Source organism: Pteropus alecto, unplaced genomic scaffold (assembly GCF_000325575.1).
Source record: "Pteropus alecto unplaced genomic scaffold, ASM32557v1 scaffold78, whole genome shotgun sequence".
NCBI lineage: Eukaryota > Metazoa > Chordata > Mammalia > Chiroptera > Pteropodidae > Pteropus > Pteropus alecto.
In genome coordinates, this window is record NW_006443124.1 from 4,233,850 (window position 1) to 4,244,857 (window position 11,008).

The window sequence follows — 11,008 nt, forward strand, 5'->3', positions numbered from 1 at the left end:
AGTGTTATAGTTCAGTGGTTCTCAAATTTCAGCCTGAGTAGAATCACCTGGAGGGCTTGTTAAAGCACAGATTGCTGGCTTCCACCCTGGAGAGTTTCCCATTCAAAGGGTCTGGTGTGAAGTCTGATAATTTGCATTTCTAACAAGTTCTCCGGTAACACTGATGTTGCTGGTCTGAGGACTGCACTTTGAGAACTATTGCTATAATTGATTAGTGCTCTCAACTAGGGGTATAAGAATTGGGAATTGTGACAAGTGTGCCATGTATTTGCCATCCCCCTTCTAGTAAGACTGCCGAATCTTTTTGTCATAAATTGCGAATCTTTAATTCATAGGCATCCAAAGTTATCTTTTCAAAAATGCCAATCCGATTACGTGACTTAAAACACTTTGAGGACCCTCAGAAAAGGCAAATGCCTTATGTAGCCTATAAGGTCTTACACTGTGTGGCCACTGCTCACTTCTCCAGCCTTATCTTAAATTACACGGTCATCTATATCTCCCTTCGGTCTCTCTCACTGGCTAGCATTCCTTTGGCCACAGGACATTTGCACATGCTACTCCCACCGTCTGGAATGCTCCTACTACTAGTCGTGCTCATTGCCTAATAAACTCTAACTTCCTTCTCAGATCTCAGGTCAGGCAGATATTGTCAGAGAGTTGTAAACTCTGTGAAGGGAGTAAATCAGGATGATGAGCCAACGTGTGGCTATGGGGGTATATTTCAAATGGAGTGTTCAAGGAAGTCTTTTTGGAGGAAGTGACACTTGAACTGAGGCCTAAATTATGAGAAAGCTGTAACCAGGGCCAAGTTCTCCATTAGAAGCAGTAGCACAGTACCTAGGAACCATGAACATATTTTAATTTCTTTTGAAATCAGAAGAAAACAATGAACTTTTAGTTTGAAGAAAATATTTTAATATGTAATAATATATTCATGCTTATACCAATGTAAGCATAAAATATCATTTTTATGGACTAAAGAACCCACAAAAGAAGAAACGCTCATGAAAGTCAACGTGGCCCTGGCTCTAACCATGGGAAAAGTGCCAGAAGAGCATTCCAAGCAGAAGGAACAGCAAGTGCAAAGGTCCTGAGGTGGGTATGAACTGGGCCTGTTTGGGGAGCAAAAAGAAGGTCCCATGGCTGAAGTGAGGTGTGTGGATTGAAGAGAGTGACGAGGGACAAGTTGCAGGGTCAGATCATCTGAGTCTGTGTGGACAGATGTAGGCCAGTGTGAGGGGGTGAGCTGATGACCGAGAGGGCCACCACTGACTGATCTTGGGAGCAGAAGGTGCTGGGCCGCTTCTCAGAGTCAGAGTGACTGAGGCTGGACCTGGACCAATGCGTCCTCCCACACACCCACCTTTAACGGAGGGCTGAATGAAAACCTGACTGCTGCAACCTGGCAGCAGAGATACAGGCCCAGGCAGAGCCTGTCCCCTGACAGCTCACAGTCCCTCAAGAGATTTCCTCCACCGCCCCTACCTAAGAAAAAAAGTGTTCTGTGCCTCTTAGGCATAGCAATGAACAGGTGTTGTTTGGCAGGCATTTCCGGGACTGGGAGATGTTTCTGAGTTGGGGGAGCTGTGCCCCTTTGTCTTGGCCTCATTTCTGGGGCTCACGCAGCCCCTCCCGGGGGCAGCCAGACTTGGGGGGGGGAGGGTAGGTGGGGCTTCGGCAACTGAGATACAGCGAGTTGCTATTTAAAGCTGCCGGCAGCTCGCCCCTTCTGTTCACGGCTCTGCCGGGTGGGAGCTGCCATCGTCACGCACCCACCGGCGCCACAGGAACACAGCAGCCCAGTGCACCCACACAGAGACGTGGGGGAGGGTCTTTACTACCCTTACTGCCAGGCAGGGCTTGTAAGGCAGGACCGATAAGGCAGGAGTGGACCCTGGATAGCCCCTCACTGCAGCTCCATGTTTCCGCCCACAGCCCAGGGATGTAGCCTAAATTTAGGTCACCCCGCCCCCCATTGTCTACAAGTGTAACCAATTAACAGCTTTCTGAGGGTGTCGGTGGTGGCAGGGGGATCTTCAGGCCCGTGTGGGATTGGAAGGCCGTCCTAGGCCCTGGGGGAGGATGCTGGAGGACCTGCCCCTCCCACAGTGGCGGCCCTAGACTGTTCATGACCCATCCCCTGTCCCCTCCCCCTATTGCTCACATCTCCCAGGGTCCCACAGTGGGAGTTGTATGTGGGAGCTTCACAGGGTTTGCAGGGGTTCAAAGCACAAGCTATGGAGGCAAATGGGCTCTGGTATGAATCCAGGCAGGTGACAACCTCTCTGAGTCTCAGTTTCTTTCTCTGGGAAGTAGGGATAAAAATAAGTGCACCTCATAGATAGCTGTGAAGATTTTATTTGAATTAAAAATGTACAGAGCCTTCCCATAGCCTTGCACAGAGTAAGCTCCCAGCGAGTGATGGCTTTGCCAATATTACTATCATTATCATGATATATTTTGAAATTGGTCTTCTTTCCCCAAAACCAGGGCCCAGCATGTGCACAGACCCTGGGGCATATGGGGATTTCCAGCAGCACTGACTGCAATGTGCTGGAGACTGCGTCCCTGCCCTGACCCTCACCAACAGAACGCCCAGCTCACAGACCCCAGGCACAGCAGCTACTACGGGGTCCTTTTCCGGTGGGAACTGCTGATTCAGCCAGACCAGGGGTACTGGGAACTGGGGCTCTTCTTTCTAGACAAGACAGACAGGCAGATAGACAGATCGATCGCCTACAGGGCCTGAGTACAGTGATGAGGGATCTGTAAGGGGAATGTCCTTATAATAAGAAGGGCTGTTAGCAACTCAAAACTACAGGAGGAGAGAAGGGACAGGAAAGCCTAGGGCCCGAGAGGTGAGGGCTGGAAGCAGCACAGTGAGAAACGGGAGCAGGGAGCCCTGGCATGAGGTGGAAATGGGTGAGCAGCAGGCCAAGGGGGTGCCCAAGGAACTCCTCCTCACAGCCTTCACCACATCTATGCTTCTCTACTTCATGTAATACCTCCTTCACCCATCCTATCCTCCCTTCACCCACATTTGCTATCTCTTGAACCCTCAGCCAATGTCACGTCACTGCACGCCTCATCCCCTCCATATGCTCAAGGTCCCCTGCATCACACCCCTGTCTCCCTTCTTCTATCTCACCTCTTCTCTGAACCCCATCCTGACCACATCACTGCACCCAGTGGTGTTACGACCCCCACCCAAGCCCTCCACTATCCCACCTAGGGTCCTCTCTAGGCAGCCCCAGGTCCTCTGCCAAAGTCCCAGGACTCCCCCTCTAGCCCAGCTCCCTCTTCTGGGTCCCCATCACCCTCTTCCGTCATCGTGTTCCGTAGCCAGCCGCCTGGAGCTGAATCAGAGCCACAGAGCTAACATTTTGCACACACGTCTCTCCAGATGACAGGCAAGATGGGCCTTCTGCCCTCAGCCCACACATACCCGTGCTCAGGAAGCACAGAGAGCCAGGGCTGCACCCCACATGGCAGAGAGAAGAGCTGGCAGGGCGGGGTGGGGGGGCTTCCTCTTCTGGATAACTGGCCTAGACATGGCCCCTCAGACCTTCGTTCATGGTTGGGATCACCTTTTAGGGAGCAGAAAAAAGAATACCATGTGAAATGGAGAAAGACACAGACTAGTAGAGGCAACCAGGGAATTCATATCAGAGACAGAAGAACAGGGAAGAAGAAGCGGGGAGAGAGACTGAATAGAAACAGACATCAGAGACAGGGACAAGGAGGGACAGAAATAGGAAGAGAGAAAGGGAGAGGGACTGAGGAGGGAACACAGAGGAAAAGAAGCAGAGATGAGTGAAAGGAAGGCGAGGCACTTGCGAGAGTAAGAGACGGAGAAGAAAAGCGACGCTGGAAGCCAACAGGAGCTGTCACCCAGGAGGGAAGAAGCTGTCAAGAGTCCAGCAAACCCTGAGGGAAGACCTCAGACCTGCTCAGGGAAAGCTGAACCCAAGGCTTCTGCGGAAGGACTCAGGGCTGCACCCAGAATGGGGAGCAGAGGCAGTTCCTAGGCCCCCCGGGACCAGAGGGGAGCTGCTGGCAGGTGAGCCTGAAGAGACAGAGAAGACCACGCACCCCCTGACCTGGCAGAGCCCAGGCCCAGACTCATGCTAGCAAGGATCAGGCCGATCCCAGCAGAGGCCTCCTGATGCCAGCCCAGTGTTCTTTTGCTGCCGGCATTGCTTCTGCCCAATCATATTCACAGAATCCAACTTTAATTGCACAACATTTAATTACCTATGTGCCAGGTACTTACATCCATTATCTCTTTTAATCCTTCCACATAAAATGCTTGCAAGGCCAACACCAGTGTCACCCCCACTTTACAGATAAGGTAACTGAGACTCAGAAACATGAAGGGCCTTGTTTATATCTGTCTAACTCGACCACATTAGCTATGAGCCTCTGCTTTCCTAGCAGTGCCAGGAGGTTCCATCTCTGTTCTAACATTTTGTGATTCTGCAGTTTTCCCAACACATACACATGGGTGGACCCCAGGAGACAGACAGACACACACACACACACATGTGTTCCCAGGAGGGACTGGGTGTCTGTCCTTTATCTGCCCCTTGGCCCCGGCATCTTTGGCTTCCCCTCCACAGTATCTCAGATCACCTCCCTCTAGTTCAACAGCTAAGCATGAGGATGACGTCATTCCTTTTATTTAAAGAAAAGGGCTGAGTTGGAGCTTCAGGATGAGAGTCCACGTGAGAACAGGAGGCAAGTGACTGGCCACCCCAGCTCCCGGCCCAGCCTTTCTGTCCCCCAAGCTGCCATCTGCTGAGTTGTTTCATGCCGTGAGAAGCACCCCTGAGAGGGCCCTGCTTAGCACGTGAGCAGCATGGATGAGGCCGACGGGGGAAGGAGAGAAGGGGCCAGAGGTCTGTGAGGATATATGTGTTTGTTAAGAGCTTTCTGGGGTCAAGGAACATGCAGGGAAACTGAGGCTCCAGGGCATCCAGTCCGTCATCCAAGGCGGTTATCTACATGTGGCATCCTGGTAGGAGGGTAGGAGGGTAGGAGGCTGACTCCCAGACAAACTGAGTCTAAGATCTTCCTCTCTCATCCTCTAGTGGTCAGAGTCTAATCACTTGTTTCTTTCTGAGACACCTGAGAGGGGGCACCAGTGAGGAAAGAGCCCCTGGCCCAGGAGTAGGATCTACTCAGCTTCCCCAGGACTCCCAACTCCTTTCCAGGCCCTCTTCTCCCTCTCAGCAATATCCCTGCCCCTTTGAGGCCTCAGCGTTTATGACCTCATTTAAATCTAGCAATATCGCTAGGAGGTTGGCACGACTATTATCATCCCCATTTTACAGTCAAGGCAACCGAGACTTGGAAAGGGTGAGCAGCCTGCCTAAGTCACACAGCAGGGAAGTGGCAGAGCCAGGGTGCAAATCCAGGGTTGTCAGGTTCCAAAGCCACTCTCCTCTGCTTCTCACTATTCTGCAGGGCTCTCCCTCAGCTGCCTCAAGACTCCCACAGCTTCCCTGCGTCCCTAACCCTCTAACAAGGCTGAGGTGTGTATTAGGAGTCCAAAAGCCCCTCTTCTCTGCAACCTGTCCCAGCAAGAGGCTCCAGACCAGGTCATGAGGACCACCATCTTCTGTTTTCCTAATCTGTTCGTAGAGTCCCCCACCTAGGCAGCCTTCAGTGAGTCCCTGCTAGAAGCAGGCAGAGATGCTCGTTCTATATTTTATTTAGCCACTAATTGCCTGCATTTAAAAGGCATCACAGTGCCACAGTCGTCCTCTGCCTCATGCCCTAATGCGTGTTTCTGCATGAAGGGACACTGGGGCAGGGGAATGAGTGAGAGAGGGGCCACGGTCTCCCCAATGACAGCTTTAAAAGCCTGACCCCAGCACTGAGTGCTGGAGGATGTCAGGTTGTCACCCTGAGAAGCGAGAAGGGGCATGCAGGGGCTGGGCCCTCTGCGGAAAGGAGAAGAGAGGTCAGGGCCCCGGCAAGGGCCAAGAAGGAGTGGGAGGGGGTGCTCCATGTCCCCACTCACCCCTAGAATGAGGACCTAGCTAAGGGAGCCTTACCCAGAATGCCTTGCATCCAGCTCAGTTCCCCGGCCTAGAAGACTCTGCAATAAAGCAGCTGCTTGGGAAAGGACGCAGCGCAGGCCTCAGTCACATCAGCTGTGATCAGAAAGGAGACAACCTTTGAATGTTGCTTAGGAGGAAGAGATGGAAGCTGAGGGAGGTGGGGGTAAGCGTGGGGAGGCGGAGGTAAGTGGATGAGACGGGTGGTCAATGGCGGGTAACTTAGAGACAGCCCCAGTAGTCCCACTTGGGGTTTTCCATGTGCTCAGAAAGCGCATACCCTGGTAGAGGAAGAAAAAAACTGTTTTCCACTGTTTTCCACTGTTTTCCAGTCACTGCCAGGACTAACTGTGAGCCAAATATCATCTCACTCTGACTCCGACCCTCACACCAATAGCAAATACATACTTCAGCCGCAATTCTACTGACCCTCACCTCATCTCCAACTCTAACTCCAGCCCTCATCTCAACTACAAGTTCACCCTCAATCCCACCCTTGATACCCAAATCAAGCTGAAGCCCACCTCAGATTCTTACCCCAATAGCAATAATAATTCTAATCCCATTTCTAACTCCAACCCCAACTTATCTCTAATCTCAACCCATTCCTAACTCCATCTTTCCTCTAATATTCACCTCAGATGGAAATCCAGACATTTCCTACAGGTGGCCAGGTGAGGCTGAGGCTAATGGTCTAGGAACCAGACTTGGAGAACCACTGGGCAGAGGAGACTCACGGCTGCCTGGTATCTACTGCCTGCCTACCTTTAAGCCAGGCCCTTATTTGAGGAGCCCAGGATCAAGCTACTGGCCTAGCCTTCCCCAAGGATGAAAAGACTGACTATCTTGAGGGACATCTATAATTACAAGAGTTGGGAAGCTCTGATCCATAGAAATGGAGATGTTTAGAATATTGATGCTTCGGTGGACGTCAGATGGAAATCCGCCTCCAGCTTCCTTTTCAGCCCTTATTTCTCACCCGACCCAAGCCTTTCTCCAGCTCAAGTTGACCTCCTAACTGTAACTGATGCCAGTCCCTCACCCATGCCCAGCCCCTGGCTTGGTCCCATGGCACCCGGATAAGGCTGAATGTGGGCTAGAGGGCTGCCACCTTGAGTCAAGCCACCACCTTGAGACAAGCCACCAAGCTATGGGAACTTTGGGGTGGTGTCTTCCATTTCTCAGAGTGCTTGAGGCCCCATCTCTGAGCGCAGGAGCCTGGGCCTCTCCCGCCATGTTCAGCTCTCTGTAATCTGCCCAATGACACCAGGACATGGGCAGGGGTGTGACAGGCCCCCAGCTGAGGAGCCATGCTCCTCCTGAGGAATGGTGAGAAATTAGCACTCTGCACAGCGGCCTCGCCACTGCCATTCCTCACACCTGTTCTGGTTAGTTTCTAAACGGCCAAAGGCCGAGCCTAATGGGCCACCTGCTTCCAGTTCAGTGGACAATCAGGGAGAGCAGCCCCCAGGGTTTCCCACAGACTGAGGGCCTCTGTGCTCTGCTAAAAGGATGACATTTACATCCATCAGGAGAGATGGGCACTCTGAAAGCTGGGAATCCTGCAGCCACTTAGAGAATGAGCAAGTTAGAGCGCTCTGCTGAGCCCTAAGAAGCAGGAAAACTTCCTCTCTGGGGATGGGCATAAAAGTCATCCCTGTTAGTGGCTGGAGTGCCAAGGAGCCATCGTCTGAGCTCAGCAAATGCCAAGTGATTAAGCCTCCAATGTGCAAAGCCTTCCAAGCAACCCCTCCAAGAGCGACTCCGTGTACCCGCCCTGTTCCTGGAGCCCACCACCATCCACCCTCGAGCCACCCGGTGATGAGCGCCAGCCGTTGCCACCGCATGGCCTGGCAGCCCCCCAGCCCGCTGTCATCACCCGCCCCTCTTCCTTGGGTCTGTCTGTCTGTCTGCTCAGATGGGGAGCTGGCTGGCCAGGCTGGCCACCAGTTCTGTATTTCTTGCTGGGCCCAGCACACTGTGGTTGCTCACCAAAATGAACTGAATGTTTGCTCTGAACTTTCTCCAGCTTTGTTTCCCAGCAACTTCCACTTCCTGGGAAGTGAGATAACGACTTCCGCTCCATCCTGCAGGGGAGGCAAGATGGCCGAGTGGTTACCGGCTCCAGCTCTAGGATCAAACAGATATGCCTGGGCACTAACTGTACTTCCAAGCCCCTCTATTTCCTAGCTGTGTGACCTTGGGCAAGTTGTCTTCACTTCTCTGAACCTCAGTTTTCTATTTGATGAAATGAAGATAATTACGGTACCTGTCTCAGAGTTGCTTTAAGAATTCAATGAGGTAGCACATGATAAATGTGTGTGTGTGGTTAACGTGCTGAGCATAGTTGCTGACACAGAGTAGGTCTGCAGTAAACATTAGCTATGCTAATGATATGGCTACAGTTACTGGTGGCCTAACTTCAATACGGGGTCCCAAGGGAGGAGGTCAGCTTGGGTGCTTCTCCTGTGATAGACCCCAAACTTGATACATTTACAGTCCTGTCTGAAGCCCCCACTTCCCTTTCTCTCCATCCTGCCAGATACTCTCCCTTCCTCCTTCCCCAAGCCTGGGCCAGGGAATTCAATTACTCATTCATTCATTCACTCATTCGTTCGTTCATTCATTCATTCATTCATTTACTCATTCCCACCTTCATCTGACAAATATTTGTAGATCATCTGCTCTGGGTTAGGCTGGGAGATACATAAACAAATCTCTACCTTAACTGAGTTCATGGCCTAGAGGGGAGGGGGCCAGATACTTGTCAGCACTAGAGCAAGGGGCACACAGGACCTCCCGGCCTAAGAGACAGATCCTTGGAGGGGCAACTGTGTAAGCAAATGTCTTGAGGACAGGTAGGAGTTGCTAGCAAAAAGAAAGAGAGAGTGTTCCAGGCGGAGGAAACAGCCTCCGCAAAGGCCTGGGAGGAGAGGGCACACGTAGTTAGGGCTTTGAGAGTGTCCAGAGTGGAAGTGGAGCCGTGGGCGATCATGTATCACACAGGCGGGGGTTGGCACTCTGTCCTCGGAGCTTTTCCTTCAGAGATCGAACCTGGCCCAATGCTTTCCCTTCCCTCCACACACAGCCTCTGTCTCAACAAGGAGACCCGTCCTGAGCCCCTGCCTGGTTGTTGGGGTGGGGGAGAAGGAGACTGGGAGAGGAGTTTGCACTCTGGAAGGGCCTGGAGGAGCAACCCAGCCGGAGGGGTTGTCTACAAAGGGATATCTATAAGAGCCCGCAGGACCAAAGCATTAACTCCATCTTCTTGCTCAATCTTCCTAACAACACCTCAAGAAGATATTTGTCTTAGTTCCACTTTACAAAAGAGTAAACTGAGGCATTGAGATTCTCCGTAACACACCCAAGAGTTCACACCTGCAGAATGTGGCCCTGGTGTCAGTCCCCAGAGCCTGTGTTCCTAACCACTAGGCTCTCCTGGATGTGGGACAGTGCTGGGGGAGAGACAGGGACAGAAAGGGGGTGGGGAGGGGAGATGGCGTCTTCTAGGGAGTGACTCTTCTTGGCCTCTTGACCAGCCAGTCTCCCAGACACAGACCCCAGGAGCAAGTGCCTGCCAGTCCTCCGGAGGCACAAAGCTCCCCATTCAAGTGCTCTAACGATCTCCGCTCCCAGCTGCTCAGCTCCTTGCAAAGCATTTTCCCTTAATAGCCTCCCATTCAGTAGGACGGGCTGCAGCCCACATCTGCAGAAACCAGGCCATGGCAACTCCTCCTACCAGGCCAGTAAGGCTGCCACAGCCAGGGTCACCACGTCCCAAGTTTCTCCTTCTCCCTCCAGGTCAGGAATCTTCCAGCCGCCTTCCATGCCACCAGCTATTTTCACAACTTGGCCCATAGTGGTGGGACAGAGTTGAGGCTGTTTCCCTCAGGCCGGCCTGTCCTAACTTTCCCCCCACAAAATATGTCTGAAAGGTAGGGAAGGAGAGCAGGAGGAAGAGAAGAGTTCCTGGGTTCTAATCCCCCCTCTGCCTCCAACTTGCTGTGTGACCTTGGGTAAGCCACTTCACCTCTCTGGGCCTCCTGTTTCCCCAACTGTAGAATGAGAAAATGGCCCAGCCATGGATTCCGACTGCCTAGGTTTGAATTCTGGATCCTCCACTAATGAACTGTGTGACCTTGGACAAACCTCTCTGAACCTCAGTTTCCTCATCTCTATAAATGGGTTGGCCTACCTCAGCACCAACTAAAAGGATTAAAAGAGATAATCCATGTGAAGCAATTATCATAGTGCCAAGCTCACAGTAAACAATCAATAAATGTTAGCTATAATTATTATTATCATGATAGACATTTTCCAAACTTTTTAGCTATAGAATTTTTTTCTTTCCAAACACAATTTTCAAGCAGAACCCCAAAACTATATGTAAAGGGTAAAGTGGTAGGGGGAGGGTTTGTCTACCCCTACTTCCGGCTCTTCCCAGCTCTGGCCCACAGCGACCTCTGGTCTTGACCAGATAAGTCCCACGCTTGGCTGATCATAAGACCCTCCTGGACGTGTTTTAAGACCCATTTCCCAGGCCCTGAGACTGTCACCCAGGAGACCTGGGGTAAGCCCAGACAGTAGGTCCTGCGGAATCATCCCAGGTTGTCCTAATGATCTCCCAGGTTTGGGCCCCATTTTGGTCTTTTCTGGCCCTTAGTTGACATCAAGACTTTGAGTACAAAGACCTCTTTCCCATCACCCCTCTGAGGCTGAAAACCAACCCACACAGGCACAGTAGGTTCCAGCTGTTCCCACGCCCTTGCTCAGCTCCCAACTTTCATCAGTGTTCCCTCCTGCGAGTTCTTTCTCTTGGAGCCTCGACCAAAAGGGGACAGAAGGGAAGTGTGCCTTTGCTCACCCCCTAGCCCAGCCCTAAGTCACCATGTTCCTGCCCCTCCTTTCCAGGCTTGCCTCTTTTGATGATAATGTCTAAATAG